General features: G+C 42.7%; 1 protein-coding gene across 7 annotated transcripts in view; it reads left to right on the top strand.

The window, feature by feature from the left end:
• The window catches only part of FAT3 (FAT atypical cadherin 3), a 430787-nt gene that overhangs the window by 73510 nt on the left and 336766 nt on the right, over window positions 1–20511 (top strand). For all 7 annotated transcript variants that reach the window (XM_072134102.1, XM_072134101.1, XM_072134104.1 and 4 more), the window contains exon 2: window positions 16398–16466. The gene's annotated coding sequence lies outside the window, so the exon portion shown is untranslated. The remainder of the gene's footprint in view (window positions 1–16397; window positions 16467–20511) is intronic.

Raw genomic sequence — 20511 nt, forward strand, 5'->3', positions numbered from 1 at the left:
CTGAACTACTACTACTATTATCCTTCTTTACTAAGTAGGTGGTATATGGCGGTATTTAATGGACCCTGAATTAAATTTCAATTTGAACATGGATGGAGGAATTCTATGAGATATATGCATATTAGTGTTCTCTGTGATCACTGTATGCTACAATTGTCTGGATACTGTATTGATGTATTATTTAGACATCAAATGACGGTATTATTTACATTCTCAATTACAATTTGATTTGAGCCTGGATGGCGGCATTGTATGAGAAAGAGAAATCAGTGTTCTGTGATACCATATGGTACAAGTATTCAAATACCGTATGGATGTATTATTTAGTAACTGTATGACGGTATTATTTAGATTCATAGAAGTTTGATTTGAGGCATGGATGGCAGCATTGTATGAGACATATAAATCAGTGTTCTGTGCTTACCATACAGTACAAGTATTTAGATATTGTATGGATGTATTATTTAGACATTGTGTGACGGTATTATTTAGTTTCTTAATCACAGTTTGATTTGAGCATGGATGGCAGTACTGTATGAGACATAAAAATCTGTGTTCTGTGATCACTATATGATGTGTTTAGATAACATACTGATGTGGCACTGCATGACGGTATTATTTGGATGCTTGACCACAGTTTGCCCTGATCATGGATGGCTTGTATAGTGTATGGAGGTATTATTGATGTCATTATATATACTAATGTTATTGATATTATTATATACACTAAATCCCACTTTTATTTGGCCATGGGTTATTGCAGCAAGTGAAAAATATTTAATGTATTCTATTATTAATCATCTCCTGTATGGAGGTATTATTCAGGCATTATATTGTAATATCATTTGGACACTGAAACTATGTTCAGTTCGGGGTGGGCATATGCCCGCCTGGCCGTAGCCGCGCGGGCATACGTCAGTGTAAATGCAGCTTTAATTCGGTATTGTCGGAAGTTTTATATGGGGAAACTATATGACGGTATGCGCTAAATGTTAGAATAATTTGAATACTGTATTGCGGTATTGTTAAAGTATTATATAGCAGTATTTTTTAGCACTAAATTGCTCATGAATGGATTCAAACTTCAAGTTCCGGTCTGGGGATGAGTGCGTCGCACGTGACCTAGACATATTGCCAGATTGTCAGCTAGTCTGGTAGCTTCTAGCCTTAGTCGTGATTGGTCACAGCCTGGCCAATCACAGCCATGGCTAGTAGGTCAGGGGCGTCAAATTGCCGGATAACCTCATCTCTACTCATTTCCAAAAGTTATATAAAATAGGTGACATGGACTCTATATATAATCCTGCACAGGACAGGGCTCCATACTACCGCCACAATGATCGTACTTCTACATCAGTGATGGCAAACCTTTTGGAGACCGAGTGCCCAAACTACAACTAAAATCCACTTATTTAGTGTGAAGTGCCAACATGGGATTTTAAGCAGTAACTTACTGCTACTTGTTCTTCCTTCATCTTTCAATCGTATGGGCCCCCTGAGGCCACCAATACAGTTTAAAGAAGGAGGGCAAATCCAACTCTCGTTGTAGCTTCTCTCCAGGGTCTCTCTGTAGAGAAAGAATGGTGGGGCCAGCAGGATGAGCTCCAAAGATAATGCAGTTCTGTCCAAACCTTCTCACTTTTCCCACAGTTCCAAACAGCCCACGAAGTGTCGCTTAAGTTGCCTGGGACTGCAGGAAGATTTGGTCCTATTTGGTGATCTCTGTCCTGGGGCAATGGTCTGAGTGCCACCTCTGGCACCAGTGCCAGAGGTTCGCCACCACTGTTCTACATCCTTATTTCTCGGGGACACTGAGATTTTCGAAGTCCAAGATTAGGGGCTCATTCACATTGGCGTTGTTTACCACATCCGTGGTTCAGTTGTGGTTGTGTTTCAATATTTTTGGCGGCCCGAAAATGGATGCAAAATGCAGGCAAAACGGAAACAACATGCAACGTATTTGTAATGGATATGCAATGGACACTCGCCACACACACGCCAGTTTGAATCCACCCTACCTCCCCTGCTCCTTATAACTAGGGCTTATTTGTTTTTAAATATTAAAGGTGCAAATCCATTCCACCCCACTGTTGCCACTCACATATATACCGCCACCCATCATTGCTACACTGCTTACATACCCATAGCAGCACAATGCTACAGTCTATACCACACATCTCCATACTGGAAAACATTACGTATTTTACTGAATCGAGTCTTTGTTTTGAGTGTAATTGACGAAATTGGATGGTTTGTTTTATGTCTATTGGAACATAATTGCTTGAGTATCTTTAATTACTCTACTTACCACGGGTTCTCCGAGCCTCTGTTTTGCATCGGGAGTAAATGATTGGATAATAAGGAAGAGCTTTCCTTTTAGGTAATCCGAGATGAATGGTTTACCAGATTCAGGATATTGAATGGGATGCACATAAATTCCACCTTTTCCTTAAAGGGACGGTCTGGTTTACATTACATTACCCATTTTCAAAGACCCTTTTAGATTTATTTTTGTAAATCCCTCATTCTGGATTGTCATTTGTCAGGTAATGGAAGAGCAGATGCGGAGGATCTATCAACAAGCCGATCAATCATAAAGCGGTTTTCATATTATGGATATTTATCCCACGGGAACTATGTTTAATCACTCAAGGATCGAAGTCTGGGACCCTCAGAGATAAGGAATAGCAGCAAGTGCCTACTGAATACTGAATAGGATATTCGGGGTCAGTTATCTTGTAAGTGACTAAGAGGTCCCATGTAAATCAATGGAGTTCAGAACAAACTCCATTGATTTCAATGGAACTTTATGGCTGATCCCCAATCTCCTAGTCACTACAGGCCTGGTCGGGAAGCACGTGGTCCTCTGTTTTGCCAAACACTGGGAGCCCCAATGATCAGAAGTTTTTTCTCTATCCTATGGATAAGGAACACGTTTCAATGTTGAAAAATCCCCTTTTTGTAATTCTGCCTTTCACCTCTGGGGGAGCTGTAGATAATTTCAATACTTGATGGTAAACTCAACTGCATTTGATGGCTAACCATGAGTTCTGGCTTCTTATTTTACATGTGACCTGGGCACGGTCTAAGCCATCAATAAAGGCGGTGTGGCACCCACAGAACATGGATGCCGTGACCTTAAAAGGGGTATGGTTGTGTTCAAAGATCATTGTGCTTACCCAAAAAACTTTCCAAAGTTGCCACATATGGTTATCAACCAGTTTTTCCTGAATTTTCAACAACCATGTACTGGTGGTATTCTGAGATTTTTTATGGACCGAGGAAATCTGAGGATAATTTCAAATATGGGATTTACATGATTTGTACCTAATTCAGAGAAAGGGGTGGAGTTTATTGGGAATGTGTGTCCTTATATTAAAAGGGGAGAGGGTCTTACAATGCCAGTGATAAATCTATGTCTAAAATTTGCACTCATCTTATACAGGATTGTTAATCTACTGCAATGGGTGCAACAGCCATGAGGTGAGTTGAGCCTCTTGCCTCAGGCAGCATCAGCAGCAAGATAGGGGGCGGCACCAGGGGCGCAGTCACCTTCTACAAAGCAGAACCTAACACTTAAAAGTAGAGATTTATCGGAAGTGTCTTAGAGCAGAACTTCCTATAATCCTAAAGACTACATCTCCCAGCATGCCCTGATATGATATAATATATATATATATATATATATATATATATATATATATATATATATATATAGTGATAATATAATAGTGAGAGTAGATGCAAGCTCCCAGCCCGTAATGCCATTATTGTTGTCGGACATTTCTGAGCGGGATTTTGCCTGATGAAATGTGAACGTTACTTTTTGTCTCTAATTGGGTGACACAAGTGCCACAAATACCAGGAAAGGGGGGTATTGGATCATGTAATTAGTTGTGAGAACAGATAGAAAAGATGAACTGTCAAAGTCCCGGAAGAAAATGCTTATACCTACAGCAGCTAGTGTCCTTTTAACCCTTTGACTGCTCCAATCCATGAGCGACTAGCACGGACTTGCATGGACACACTTCCCCTAGCCCAAGGGCATGACTGGAAAAGGTTGGGCACATTAGCGAACTTTAGTACGGTAACAGGACTGGTTTACGGGAAAAAATGCTAAAAACAAGACAAGCAACGTTGGAAGGGGTTAATTGTGGTAAAAGGGTTTTGTCAGTACCTTTACGCCGATCTGTCCGAGGAAACCACATTTATTTCAGCGGTTTCGAAATGTGCTACGGTTTTCCCAAAATTCTAGGGAGCAGGGGGAGTGGGAGACCATGTAATAGCCTGTGAAGCTACAGCACAGAGAGGTCCCTTGTTACACCTCGGAGCATTTCTGGCTCATTAGTATAATTTTAAGAGTTGATTTTTACAAGGATGGTAGATTATTAAAGGTAATGAAAGGGTTCATTCACCCACTGTGTATGCTGCCAGTGTCAGACTGGGGTTCCTTGTGAAAAACAAATTTCTGGGGACCAATCCTCCATTTACAGAACCTAATTTCTAGTGGTCCAATATTGTGGATGTACTGCATACACCTTCTGGCACTCAGTTGGGGGCAAGGACACACAGAGAAGAAGAAAATTTGGCCACATCCTTACCCTGAAGTGTTAATGATGGTGAAACTGAACACAGATTTGGTCTAAACTTTCTTAGCCACTGCAGGTGTGAACAGTAGTGGATTATAATATAGGGCGTTTGGGTGGTAACCTGGGGCCCAAGCCTTCTAGGGAGCCGATGGCCACCCAAACCACCCACCAAATTTTATACTGCGAATGACCTTCACCCATGAAATCCCCATACATCTATTCCTGCTCTCAATACACTTGTACACAAGAGCCATTTCAGGACCTTTGAAGGTCCACCAATGGTCCTGAAACTGCATATTGAAAGCAGAATAAGAGACGCATCCTCCTTACCCAAAAAGCCTGATTCTAGTACCACATGTAGGAAGTGATTCCAGACTTGTAGGGACTATAATATTCCTACAGCCCAGGGTTTTAATCCGCCGCTGGGTGTGAATATGCTCTTACTATGACAGCCATGTAGCGCCGTCTGCCTAAGGCGAGACACATTTACGGAGCATACTTTCGCTTTGCTGCGGACGGTCAACAAATTGTAACTTCCAAAGAATTTGTTGGCAGCCACAATTGCCCCCACAGATGTCCCTCTCCGCAGACAGACGCCAGCCGCACAATGGCATGTAGCCTTAAGGGGAGCGCTGATCCTCTCCATGCCTATAAGACGAATGAGAGGATCCGTTATTCTGCCAGAATGTAGGGCAGGCTAATATTGTTACAAAGCAGATCGCTCTCATTCGGACCTGGTTGAGTTCTCATGGTATATACTATGCAGCTTCATTTTTCATCTCCTTCCAGGAGCGCACCCATAAACATTCCAGGGCTGCCTCCTCCTCCTAGAGCCGTAATTCCACTTGTCTCTGGACTCCTATGTGACCCGCTGTAGTAGCAGCTGTTTTACTTATTAGCTTCAGACTTAAACAGTATCAGTGTCTGGCAGGGAGAGAATCGGTCTGCCCCCCCCCTCCTGTAAAATCCCATGTCCACCGCCATACAGGCAAAGGAAGGAAATCCCTATGATTCGAGCAGCTCAGTAGGACCCATTTCCTAAAAATGTAAACTTTGTTATGAAAGAAAGTTTTGCACCCAGGCCCCCCCCCCCAACAGTTATCATCTGTATGTGATTGGTGGGGTGCAACATCCTGAACCCCATACTGATTTACTGCTCTGGGTGGGGACATCTAAACATAGTACTGCCAGGTTATTGCCCCCCTGAACAGCAATCGATGTAGGCAAACCCTCATCAGTCACTGACTAATTACAGGTGGACAAACTGCTCCTTCATGGTGACTTCAGGCCATGACTTATCACTGCTTAATTTGTCTCTAGACGTCTTCAGCCTCTTGTTGCAAATATCCAAACTTCACCTCTAAAATAGCAAAGACATTTACAGAACATGGCTAAAAATTATGTCCCACACTGTGCTCCTAAGTAATATATACCCACCCACACCACAACTGACCACATTGTGCCTCCACGGATTTAAAATATACCCCTCGCACCCCACACCCCTGAATTTATCATATACCTTATATACTCAAGTATAAGCCTAGTTTTTCAACACAAAATTTGTGCTCAAAAACCCTAACTCGGCTTATACTCGAGTCAACTAACAAAAATAAAGTCAAAACTCACTTTTCTGACATCACCTGTAGGTCCTCTTCTGTCTGGGACAGTCTGAGACAGAAGAGGACCTATGGGGGACGTCGGAAAGATGAGTACAGTGTTATTTTTTTTCCTACTACAGGGGATGGGCAGGCTGTATGCTACAGGGGTTGGGCAGGCTGTATGCTACAGGGGTTGGCAGACTATATACTGGGAGGCTGTAACCAATGCATTTCCCACCCTCGGCTTATACTCGAGTCAATAGGTTTTCCCAGTTTTTTGTGTTGAAATTAGGGGTTTCGGCTTATACTCAGGTCGGCTTATACTCGAGTATATACGGTATATCTCTCACACAACAACCGACCACAATGTGCCCCCCATATATATCATATACACCTTTTACACCATAACTCACAATACTGTGTCCCTTCATATATTATATATACCCCTCACACCACAACTGACTACACTGTGACCCCTATATGCATTTTGTACATCCCTTACACGATCTCCAATCATGCTGTGCCCCTTTATTTATCATATATACCCTTCACACCACAACTAATCACACTGTGCCCCTAAATTTATCATATATACCCCTCACAGCACAACTGACTACACGGTGACCCCTATATGTATTTTATATACCCCTCACACTATCACCAACCATGCTGTGCCCCTTTATTTATTATATATACCCCTCACACCACAACTAACCACACTGTGCCCCTAAATTTATCATATATACCCCTCACACCACAACTGACCACAATGTTTTCCTGTATATGTCATATACAGCCTTCACACTATAACTGGCAATGCTATGTCCCTCTATATATCTCCCTCACACCATAACTGACCACATTGTGCCCCCTGAATATATCATATACACCCCTCACACTATCACCGACAATGCTGTGCCCCTCCATATATCATATACCTCCCACACTATCACTGAGAATGCTGTGCCCCTCCATATATCATAGACTGCTCATAAATTACTAGTTGGAGTAACAGACAAACAGTACAATACAAATAAAACCCTGTTTGTTTGTTTTTTATAATACAGTTTTGCCGGCTCTAAGCCACCACCAGGGGGAGCTCATTGTATACAGATGTATGATTTTAATGCAAGCTGCATACATATGAATATAGAGAGCGTCCTCTAGTGGTGGCCGTATAAATGTTGTATATAAATAGGTAGGAAAAAGCTATTTTCAGGTCTTCTCATATATCCCAAATACATATCAAATATTTTTTTTTACCCAATACATTAATGCAGTTTTGATATAAAATATGCATCAGTTGTAGCTCAGCGCGGTATTAATTTATGTAGCCCGGGATGAATTATTTACTACGCTGCTGCATTATGTGGAGGCCTGTGCAGCAGTGCTGTAAAGTGAGCAATTATGTGTCACGCTGGGAATGTGGAGCGCGGCCAGATGTGCCCACTGTGTATAGCGGAGGAATGCGACGGCTACGGCCAAGATAAAGACACTTACCTCTTCACTTATCATCACCGCTGCTATTTCCTAACATAATGTTATTCTTGGAGTCACTTACCTGTAAGCGGTAGTACAGTTGCAGAGTCATATTTGTCGATAAAGTAATGGTACTTTTTCAGTGCAGCAGAGCTGAGTTTGTCATTTGACATCTGCAGTTGTCCTACTTTTCAAGTTACATGTAATTAATATAAAGTTTTTCAACATTCTGGTTTAATTTCATGTGGCTTCTAAGATCTCTGCTTGCCCCCATTGAATAGAACCATCCAGAGACTGCAAATCTATACAAAACTAATACTTTCCACTGCTGAGGGTTTGGCACAATTGTTTATATGATAGATTATACAGTGTGAGCTTTAAACTAAACACCATAGCAGCTCAAATTCCTCTGCTGTGTTAATAGTTCAAAAGTTTATCATACCGGTGTCCTAGATTGTCGAGATTGAATACCATTGTAACAAACCCTCAGCTGTGACAAATCTTAGGTCTGTCACATAATGCTCCTCTTTATTTATGACAAGTTTGTGTCTTAGAGATTGACAAGAATATTAAAAAAAAGTTGTTGTTTATTTGTAGTTCTTTTCTTTGGGCAATGATTAAAGGGGTTGTCTGATTCTTAAAGGACCACATTTAAAAAAAAAAAAAGAATTACTTAAAGGGGTTCTCCGGAGGCTGAAAAACATGGCTGCTTTCTTCCAAAAACAGCACCACACCTGACCATGGTTAATGCTGGTATTGCAGCTCAGCTATATAGAAATCAATGGAGCTTAGTTGCAATACCACACACTACCCACGTTCAGGTGTGGCGCTGTTTTTGGAAGAAAGCAGCCATGTTTTTCAGCCTTCGGGATAACCCCTTTATAATTTATAGGATTACAGGTTTTTGCTCTGTAAACAGTGATGGAATGTGCAATCGGCAAGTGTTTCATTTCCCTGCAGTGCCTCCGCAGGGGGAATGAGGTATTACATGGTGCTCATCAAAGGAAATCTACCACCAGGATGAAGGATTGTAAACCAAGCACACTGACATACTGGTGTGTGGCAGGATCTGCTCTTCTTGTCGCTTCATATGCCTTTGTTTTTTAAGAAAAGGAGGTTTTAAAATTATGCAGATGAGCCTTCGGGGCTCCAAGCACCAAGACATCTATAGAGTCTGGAGCCCCTGAGGCGCATTTGCAAAATTTTTGAAACCTTTTTATTGTAAAATCAAGGTCCTGAGAAGTTAAAAGAAAAGCAGAACCTGCCAGAGGGGGAACTAATCAGTATGCCAGTGTGCTTGGTTTACAATTCTTTATCCTGGTGGATAAAATCAATAAGAGGAGACCTCATTCTTATGACCAACAGGGTCTCACACCATTGCATGGCATTCTTTATGGGCAAATCTGCCCTTGGGGAAACCTTATATTTACCCCAGGAACCAAAATACTGAAAATACCTGCTCCTTGTATATCAGTGTTGGTCTCTATACACAGCTTTATACTACAACTCCCATCATTCCTCGAGTTGTAATTCGAGATTCCATTGATGCTTCTGTACAAGTCTCATTGTATCGAGTTGTTTCAGTCTACAAAGGGTAAAGTATTCAGATAGACAAAGGATCGTTGCGGGAAACGGGAGACTCCGAGTCCAAGTTGCTGCCGTCAGCACATCCAAAATGGTTTTCATTTGCTCAATTGTTAGAAAACATTGTAAAGATTTTTTTTTTTTTTTTTTAAAAGATTTTATTTCCTTCCCTGTGCAGTCCTATATGCAATAAAGAGTAAATCAGCTCTGAGATTTTTTTCTTCCAGTAGATTGGAGGAGGGTTAGGCCGGGTTCACGGTATAGTGGACGCTATAACACGAGGATTTTGTCGTGTAGGTTATCATCAGGACTGGGCAGAGATTTTATGGCTCTTCTATATGCTATAGCTCATAAGGCGGGGGTTATGTGCTGTATTATGCGTTCTACTCTGTAAATATTTTGTAAAGGGGCAATAAAAGCATAAAACAAAAATAAAAACCAAATAATTGTGTCTTTTTGAGACCGACAAACATTACACACCTAGACACAGGACTCAAAAATATCAATGGGGAAAAGACTCAAGAATATCAGGGATAGCAGGGGGAAGGACTCAAAAATATCACTAATAGAAGGACAGGACTCAAAAATATCAATAGGGACAAGACTCAAGAATATCAGGGATAGCAGGGGGGAGGACTCAAAAATATCACCAATAGAAGGACAGGACTCAAAAATATCAATAGGGACAAGACTCAAGAATATCAGGGATAGCAGGGGGGAGGACTCAAAAATATCACCAATAGAAGGACAGGACTCAAAAATATCAATGGCGACAAGACTCAAGAATATCACTAATAGAAGGACAGGACTCAAAAATATCAATAGGGACAAGACTCAAGAATATCAGGGATAGCAGGGGGAAGGACTCAAAAATATCACTAATTGAAGGACAGGACTCAAAAATATCAATAGGGACAAGACTCAAGAATATCAGGGATAGCAGGGGGAAGGACTCAAAAATATCACTAATAGAAGGACAGGACTCAAAAATATCAATAGGGACAAGACTCAAGAATATCAGGGATAGCAGGGGGAAGGACTCAAAAATATCACTAATTGAAGGACAGGACTCAAAAATATCAATAGGGACAAGACTCAAGAATATCAGGGATAGCAGGGGGAAGGACTCAAAAATATCACTAATAGAAGGACAGGACTCAAAAATATCAATGGCGAATAGAGACTCAAGAATATCAGGGATAGCAGGGGGAAGGACTCAAAAATATCACTAATAGAAGGACAGGACTCAAAAATATCAATAATAGAAGGGCAGGACTCAAAAATATCAATAGGGACAAGACTCAAGAATATCAGGGATAGCAGGGGGAAGGACTCAAAAATATCACTAATAGAAGGACAGGACTCAAAAATATCAATAATAGAAGGGCAGGACTCAAAAATATCAATGGAGACAAGACTCAAAAATATCATCCATAGCAGGGGGGAGGACTTAAAGATTATTAGCTGCATTAAGGGGCAGGACTCAAAAATATCAATGGGGGCAAGACTCAAAAATATTCAAAGCTGGGGGCAGGACTCAAAAATATCACTAATAGAAGGGCAGGACTCAAAAATATCAGCCAGAACAGGGGACAGGACTGAAAAACATCACTAAGTGAAGGGCAGGACTCAAAGATATGAGCGGGGTGAAGACTCAAAAACATCATCCATAGCAGGGGGCAGCACTTAAAGATTATTAGTTGCAATAAGGGGCAGGACTCAAAAATATCACCCATAGCAAGGGACAAGACCAAAAGTTATCAATGGGGACAAGATTTTAAAAATATCAGCCGCAACAGTGGGCAGGACTCAAAAATATCACTAAATTGAAGGGTGGGACTCAAAAATATCAGACACAACAGAGGGCAGTACTCAAACATAACAATGGGACTAAAATATCATCCATAGCAGAGGCAGCACTTATCGTTAGCTGCAACAAGGGGCAAGACTCAAAAATATCGCTGCAACAGGGAACAGGACTCAAAAATATCAGCCAGAGCAAGGGACAGGGTTATCAATGGGGAAAAGATTTAAAAAATATCAGGCACAAAAGGGGGCAGGACTCAAAAATATCACTAGCAGAAGGGCAGGACTAAAAAAAAAAAGAAAATCAGTAATTGAAAGGCAGGATTAAAAAATATCAGCCATACCAGGGGGCAAGACTTAAGGATATCAGTGGGGACAAGACTCAAATATATCAGCCGGTGGCGGAACTCAAAATCGGAACAGAGGGCAGAACTCCACAATATCGGTTAGGGGTGGTGCTCATAAATACCACCCACAAAAAGCATCGCATAGTAAACTGCTCTTTTGAGAGTCTTTGTTCAAATCCCAAACTTTTGCGCACTCTCCATGATTGTGAAGCAGAACCTCATCTTAATGATGTAATTGCCACCATTACAGATGTTTGTAGGCCAGGGGCTTTGATGTATCCTTGACAGAAAACCTTAACCCCTTTATGGTCAAGGGTTACAGTCTCAATTTAACCCTGTGAGGCCTTTTTACACTGAAACAGTTTCTCAGGGAATTTTCTACTCAAACACAATCAGTGTCTCTCACATTGCTGTATGTGTTTTCATATACCACTTCATATACCGGGTAGACGTTTAGCCTGGGAGCTATTCATCTTTTTTTAGTTCCTGAACGGCGTTCTAGTAACGTTCTAGATTGACACACAAAGAGTGAGGTAATTGGAGGAGGGCACCATGCATGATGTTCTGGTTGTGTTAGAAACCCATCATCTGGAGCATAGTTACCCAGGATGGATGGGTTGGTAATAACTGGACAGGGTCATATTTAGACTTAATTCAACCCCAAAGTAGACTTTGGCTTTAATGTGTACAGCATACAGGCCAACACGACCTACAGTTACCTGTACATTACAATGAATTTAGTCCCCTTACTCCTAATGTGCCCACTAATAATGCCCCCATTACTGCCATATACACTAGCGGCAGATGCTCAATGGTGGAGGAGCGGCTCACCACTCCCTGATGTTGCGGCAATAATTCCACCAGTTTAATTGTCTTAGGCCGCATTCACACGACGGTATGGGGGACGTATGTATGGCCACAAGCCATGTATACATCCCCTATAGATGGCAATGGCCACACGGAGACATACGGTGCCACACACGTTCAGCACCGCACCGCTCTGTACACGGGGAAAAGATAGGACATGTCCTATCTTTCCCCATGTGTACGCCCCATACGCTGTGCATTTCTATGGAGAGGGGAGGAGTCACCCCTCCTCCTCTCCAGCACGTTGGATGAATGCCCGCCCACCTACAGCCCGGCGGTCATACGTTAGTGTAAATTCAGCCTTGGGGTCTTTCACCAAGAAAGGGGAGACTTCCTGGAGAGCTAAAACAATGGGTACATTTCTAAAGGACAGAAAAATGCTCCTTATTAAAAGTGATTTTATAAATTGAGTGTCCCTATGAAAGTGAACCTATCATGCCTCAAAATGGGTTTGGGAGAAAAAATTCTAGACATTCTCATGTTCTAAATTCCTTCTAACATACCACCCAAAGAGCCCAATTTGTATAATTTTGAGACAGTTCTAGAGCCGGCCATCTTGGTTGTCACCATTGACTAGGGAATCTGCTAAATCAGAACTTGTCCATGACATTCAGGGGCACATTTATCATAGGCTGATTCTCAGTGTGCCAACAGATGATGTTCTCCCCGCCCAACCTCCAGATAAATCCCCCCAGGGGTGGCAGCACGCATAGCAATGCACTGCGCCCCCTGGGCTCTTTAACTCCAGTTCTGACCTAAGGGGCGCAGTCTATAGGCAGAGTGCAGGAGCCGAACAGGAATGGCATCTCTCTCACACCCAATTGGCGTAGGGAGTAGAGCAGTTGCGATTCCCGGCGCAAAGCTTACAAGCTTTCATAAATCCCCCTCTAAGTGTCATTCATTAGTTTCTGGAAGGGAATCTGAGACTGGAATTTTTAACAAGTGTAAAAAAAATTTTGGTTTTTGTTCCTAAATTTTTCTTTATGGATAGAAATAATCTGAAAAGATCAAAATGGGTCTAAAACATACAGAAAAAAACACTCAAAATTAAAAAAAATTCCCCAAATACAGTATATATATAGTTTTTTATTTTTGCATTTTATTTTAAATATTTTAATTCCAGTTTTTATTTTTTGCCTTTTAGAGAAATAACTTCATTTTAGCCCATTTTCCTGTCTTCATGAATAAAAGTCATGTAAATACATAAAATACTGTAACGTGTGACAGACGCGAGGGGTTGCACCCGCAGGTCACCAACGCGGGTCGATTCTCCAATGACGACCGCGTAAGGTCAATAATAACATGTCTGTTTCCCATCATTTGTGTTTCCCAAAAAAAATCTGCAAATGAAAAGCAGATTTTTTCCTCATTAACATTATCGTCTGTCATCGCCAGTATTCATCAACTGCAAGAATTTTTATTTAATTTTTTAATTATCTCTTAATTATTTTTTATTTGTCTCAATTTTTTTTTGTATTTTTTGTAGGTAAAAGCGTTATGTTAATTTTCTGTGCACTTGATTCTCCCTGCCAAACACGAATAACAAATATCCTAATTAGGAGCCGAGTCCCAGTTAATTATGAGATCAGTCTTCTGGCCCGGAGTAATACAAGTATAATGATCAATTATCTACACAATGCAAGATTGACTGCTACTTGTCTTTCTTCAAAAAAAATATTTGGCTGAGCTAATTTCTGATAACTGTAATCTGTTGCCGTCGACATAAGTGAGCGGGTTGTTAAGGATGACACATGTGATTGCTGTGACTAAGACTCCATTACTTTTCATTATTATTATTCAAATTATTTTAGGTTTTTAATGCATTTTTTAATTTTTTTTTTACATTTTGAATTTATCTTTTTTTATATGATTTCATTTTTTGGTAGCACAGCAGTCATAATCTGTGAATCTGCTGGGGCTTGTACCAAAAAGGAGAGAATTCTTGCCTGTTGGCAACCCAAGGGCAAATTTATCCATAAATGAAACAAATAAAATTTGCTTCGACCCGAGAGATCAGGCAACGCCCATGTAGTAATGGGATGAAACCAGACCTGGCATAGACGTGCCCTGGTGGCATACTGCATGTCTGCGCTGCGCTGCCGGGATTTATCCAGATGCCGGAGCCTCCAAATAAATCTGGTGCATGCTGGGGGGTGGGGGAGCATCTAAGCGCAAGACTTAGCCTATGATAAATGTGCCTCTAAGTGTGACATCACAGAGAGTACAACCACTAAAATGAGCTTCTACCGGACAGGAAGTTAAAGCAGCGGATCCAGTCAAAAAAGCGTAACTTTATTCACACAACATTTCATCTTATCAACGAAGTAATTTCAAGCATAGATACTGCATCTTAAAGGCAGATGTCCCCTTTAATAGTGTTAAACCACAGACACTTACTCATAGATCTAGGCACTGCAATTGTGGTAATCTTCTTATATCTTTTATCTATGGCCTCCTTTCTTCTAAAATTATGCTAATGAGCCATAAGGGCTCTCCCACTCCCCCCTGAGCCCTCAGCACTTCACAGGCTGTTAGGCTGCATTCACATGGACGTATGAGGGACGTATATACGGCTACAAATTTGCAGCTGGATATACATCCCCCATAGTTGCTCACCCCCGCCCCTCTACATAGGAATATACAGCACACTGGGGAAAGTGCTCATGAACAGTATAAGAGCCCGTGAGGCTTCAGTACTCATAGAGCCTTCTGCCTAATTAGCATAATTTTAGCAAAACTTAATTTTAGAAGGATAACAAAAATAACAAAAATAAGAAGATTACCACAGTCCCGGTGCCTGGATCTATTAGTAAGTGATGGATTTTGATGGTAGATTTTCTTTATATAGATAGGCCCTTTAAATGTATATGATTTGACCTTGAAGATCTTAGATTAGATTTTTGTTGCCAATTCCAAAGCCCAAATTGGAACTATAGTGCAAATACTATGGATACAATACAGAGATTCTGAAGAAGTTACCATGGCAACAGTGCGTTAAGGAACCTGTAGTAATTCTCACCCAGTTATCTATGGCTACATGAGTGTGTAAGTGTCATTACACAGTAAGTAAGATCACTGGGATGACTACTCTCTAATCAAGTTTAGGTTTCCATGACAATTCACAGATAAGAATAGAGGGGTTTTTTTTTGTCTTGCCTCTGTATTGTACAATTACCCCTCCCCCCACCCTAGGTACACCAGTCATATCTTCCCAGTTTCCCCAGTAGAAATGAATATTTAATAACAATAACTTAACCTCAAACACATGCATAAACACTCAGGTTCCCACAAGAGCAAAAAAAACTAAAACAGAAAAAAACTAATAAAACGTTAATAACATACAAAGAAAAAAAAAGTAAAAAAAATAATGTGTATTTAAATATACTAATAATAAATATTAAAACTATACATTTTTATTTAATTTTTATTTAATTTAAGTACTCATCATCTGATTTTAATTTATCATTTTATACATTTTTTATGTATAATTTATACATTTTTATGTATATTTTAAAGCACAGAGCCAGTTTTTGTCTCAAAACCACTTTACTTTCTTTTACTTTATACAGTTTCTGTTTTTTATGTTATTATTTTATGCCATTTTATATTTTATTTGCTTTGACTTTATATATATACAGGCGGTCCCCTACTTAAGGACACCCGACTTACAGACAACCCATAGTTACAGACCGACCCCTCTGACCTCTGATGAAGCTTTCTGGATGCTTTACTATAGTCCCAGATTGCAATAATCAGCTGTAAGGTGTCTGTAATGTAATTTTATTGATAATTCTTGGTCCCATTACAGCAAAAAATGTTTAAACTCCAATTGTCACTGGGGCCAAATTTTTTTTTGCCTGGATCTACAATTATAAAATATACAGTTTCGACTTACATACAAATTCAACTTAAGAACAAACCTCCGGACCCTATCTTGTACGTAACCCGGGGACTGCCTGTATGTTGTTTAATGTGTTATTTTTTACATTTATCGCTCTGAATAATGTTTTCCTGCTTTCTGCAGACATTAGATTACAATTTTTACTTTCAATACTGCAAGATGTAGTCCTGTTGGCCACTTACTGATGACTTACCTCATATTATGTCCTTTTATATTTTTATTACAGGACCTACTAATGCGCAGAAAATCAGAGAAAGAGGAATAGGGAACATTGGGCAGAACACACCATTTGCAGGTAAGGGACAAAATTTTGTATCAACTTGGTTCTCTGGTTTGATGGAAGTTATTGTAAAAGTTAATTTAAGAGAAATAACTTGATTTTTTTATAGCTTCCCTAATCTTATCAGGTCATCAGAGGTACTACACCAATCCAATATTAAAAGAGATAGGGGCTTATTTACTAAGGGTCCACGGATCGCAGTTCCGTCAGACGTTTTCGAGATTTGCGCCGATATAAGAGGTATTTAAAAGGGGATTGTGTCGCACGCGGTCGGATTTTGGGGCAGCGGCCCCGGCTTTCATGCGACAGAAATCGGGTGTGTGGCCGTCGGACGATCCGACTGATTCGGACTGACCGCGGGATTTAAGATTAAAATTGTGTCGCAACCAATGCACTTACATGCACCAGGAGGAAGATGATGAACTCCGGGGACCTGAGCGGGGAAGCGTCACATGCAGGATATCGGGCGCACAATCTTAGTGAATCGTGGCACAGTGCATTATCGTTGGACAATGCACTTTCGGGAACTCCTCCAGACGGGTAAGTAAATGTGCCCCATAGTGTTTGGATGAATGCTGTTACTTCTTCACAGTCTTCCAAGCACAGCGCCATCCGTTGTATAGTGTCTGCTTCAAGTATTGCAGCTCAATTCAATTAACTTTAAGTATAAACAGGTCAAGTGACTAATGGACGTCACGACACTATGAAGTGGAAGCAGAAGTCACCGGAGTGATGCAACGACTTCCTACAGCGAATCCAATTCCTAGTCTTCTTGGGGCTCTTTCACACTTGCGTTGCAGATCATGTCAGAAGTTGATCAGGGAGCGATCAGGGTTTGGGTAGTGAAAAACTGACATTTTTCATCAGAGTTCAATTTTCATCCGTCAGAGTTTGTTCAGTGTCTCAGTTTTTCACGTGCGTGAAAAGGACTCAGGGCTGAGCTCTATCTTTTCTATGGCAATTGCTGCGTGAAAATTTTTTGATGCGTCTCCATAGACTTGTATGGTGAGTTTTTCACACGTGTGACTTGCAAAAGTAGAGAGATTTAAACACGTGTTAAAAAAAATGCGCATATGTGCGTTTAAAAGCATGCAAGTCTGAAAAATCCATTGATTACAATGGGTCAGAGTGCAATGCAAGCATGCGCAGAACACACGTGTGAAAAACGCAAGTGTGAAAGAGGCCTAAATATAAGAAGGGCCTTCAGATTTTGGTGGATGCCATAGTCTATGATGAAAACAGACTCAATAAACCTATTTTGTATCTTGGAGATAAAGGGGGACATTTATCATAAGTTTCTGAGGTAAAACTGTTCTAGTTGCCCATGGAAACCAATCAGAGCTCAGCTTTCATTTTATAAACAGCTGTGGGAAAGCTCAGCTCAGCTCTGATTGGTTTCCATGGGCAACTAGAACAGTTCTGCTCTAAGAGACCTCTGGTAGATCTCCCCCGATAAACCTATTTTGCATCTTGGAGACATAGAACCTGTTCCTTTATCACATCCTGGGCACATTAGTAATTGTCTTAGACATCTAGAGACGGCAGTCATTTCATCCGGAGTCAAGTGCTATGAGAGTGCTCCTACCTGAAGCAATGCTTTATTAAAACTTGTAATAACCCTTCACATTGAAGTAGCATTTTAGAAATCTTTAAATTTGCCTTGTAATTTACTTGACTTTAAGAGACTTTCGATTTGTTTGAGAGTTACTTTATTTCATAGGTAATTGTAGTTTTATACTATCTCCCTGATAAATATATTGGCAATTATTGGGATGTAGGAGATGTGTGAAGGGGAAGATCAGTACAAATGAAGGTGCTGTTTGTTGGGCCTGGTGCTGCTACTTGCTTGTTGTGTGTGAGGCCTGGTGCTGGTACCTGCTGGTGTGTGTGGGCCCGGCGCTGGTACCTGCTTGTTGTGTGTGAGGCCTGGTGCTGGTACCTGCTGCTGTGTGTGGGCCCGGTGCTGGTACCTGCTGGTGTGTGTGGGCCCGGTGCTGGTACCTGCTGGTCGTGTGTGGGCCCGGTGCTGGTAACTGCTTGTTGTGTGTGAGGCCTGGTGCTGGTACCTGCTGCTGTGTGTGGGCCCGGTGCTGGTACCTGCTGGTGTGTGTGGGCCCGGTGCTGGTACCTGCTGGTGTGTGTGGGCCCGGTGTTGCTCATTGCTGGTTGTGTGTGGAGCCAGCTCCCTGCCAGTTGTGTGAGGCCTGGTGCTGCTCCCTGCTGGGTGCATGGAGCCTGGTGCTACTACCTGCTGCTTGTGTATATGCCAAGTGCTGCTCCCTGCTAGTTGTTTCTGGGGCCCAGTGCTGCTCGTGTGTGGGGCCCAGTGCTGGTACCTGCTGGTTGTACGTGGGGCCCGATGCTGGTACCTGCTGGTTGTGTATGGGGCCTGGTGCTTGTAACTGCTGGTTCTTCGTGGGACCCGATGCTGCTCCCTGCTAGTTGTGTGTGGAGCCTGACGCTGGTACCTGCTGGTTCTGTTTAGGGCCTGATGCTGCTCCCTGTTGGTTGTGTGTGGGGCCCGATGCTGCTCCCTGCTGGTTGTGTATGCAGCCTGGTGCTGGTAGCTGCTGGTTGTGTTTGCAGCCTGGTGCTGGTACCTGCTGGTTGTGTACAGGGCCCATTGCTGCTGCATTCTGGTTGTGTATAGGTCCTGGCGGTGCTGTTACATCTTGCTTTGTGTATTTGGGGCACAGGACTTCTCCCTGCTGGCTGTGTTTGGGGCCGGCGTTTCTATCTGTTGGTTGTGTATTGAGCCTTGTTTTACCACCTGTTGGTTGTGTGTGGGGTCCGATGCTGCTACCTGTTGGTTGTGTGTGGAGATAAGTGCTGCTTCCTACTGGTTGTGTGTGGGGTCTGATGCCACTACCTGTTGGTTGTGTGTGGGGTCCAATGCCACTACCTGTTGGTTGTGTGCGGGGTCTGGTGCTGCTACCTGTTGGTTGTGTGCGGGGTCTGGTGCTGCTACCTGTTGGTTGTGTGCGTGGTCCAATGCCGCTACCTGTTGGTTGTGTGCAGGGTCTGATGCCGCTACCTGTTGGTTGTGTGCGGGGTCTGATGCCGCTACCTGTTGGTTGTGTGCAGGGTCTGATGCCGCTACCTGTTGGTTGTGTGCGGGGTCTGATGCCGCTACCTGTTGGTTGTGTGCGGGGTCTGATGCCGCTACCTGTTGGTTGTGTACAGGGTCTGGTGCCACTACCTGTTGGTTGTGTGCGGGGTCCAATGCCGCTACCTGTTGGTTGTGTGCGGGGTCCGATGCCGCTACCTGTTGGTTGTGTGCGGGGTCTGGTGCTGCTACCTGTTGGTTGTGTGCGTGGTCCAATGCCTCTACCTGTTGGTTGTGTGCAGGGTCTGATGCCGCTACCTGTTGGTTGTGTGCGGGGTCTGATGCCGCTACCTGTTGGTTGTGTGTGGGGTCTGATGCCGCTACCTGTTGGTTGTGTGCGGGGTCTGATGCCGCTACCTGTTGGTTGTGTGCGGGGTCTGATGCCGCTACCTATTGGTTGTGTACGGGGTCTGATGCCGCTACCTGTTGGTTGTGTGCGGGGTCCGATGCCACTACTTGTTGGTTGTGTGCGGGGTCTGATGCCGCTACCTGTTGGTTGTGTACAGGGTCTGGTGCTGCTACCTGTTGGTTGTGTGCGTGGTCCAATGCCGCTACCTGTTGGTTGTGTGCAGGGTCTGGTGCTGCTACCTGTTGGTTGTGTGCGTGGTCCAATGCCGCTACCTGTTGGTTGTGTGCAGGGTCTGGTGCTGCTACCTGTTGGTTGTGTGCGTGGTCCAATGCCGCTACCTATTGGTTGTGTGCGGGGTCTGATGCCACTACCTGTTGGTTGTGTGCGGGGTCTGATGCCACTACCTGTTGGTTGTGTGCAGGGTCTGATGCCGCTACCTGTTGGTTGTGTGCGGGGTCTGATGCCGCTACCTGTTGGTTGTGTGCGGGGTCTGATGCCGCTACCTGTTGGTTGTGTGCGGGGTCTGATGCCGCTACCTGTTGGTTGTGTGCGGGGTCTGATGCCGCTACCTGTTGGTTGTGTGCGGGGTCTGATGCCGCTACCTA

Source organism: Engystomops pustulosus, chromosome 2 (genome assembly GCF_040894005.1).
Source record: "Engystomops pustulosus chromosome 2, aEngPut4.maternal, whole genome shotgun sequence".
NCBI lineage: Eukaryota > Metazoa > Chordata > Amphibia > Anura > Leptodactylidae > Engystomops > Engystomops pustulosus.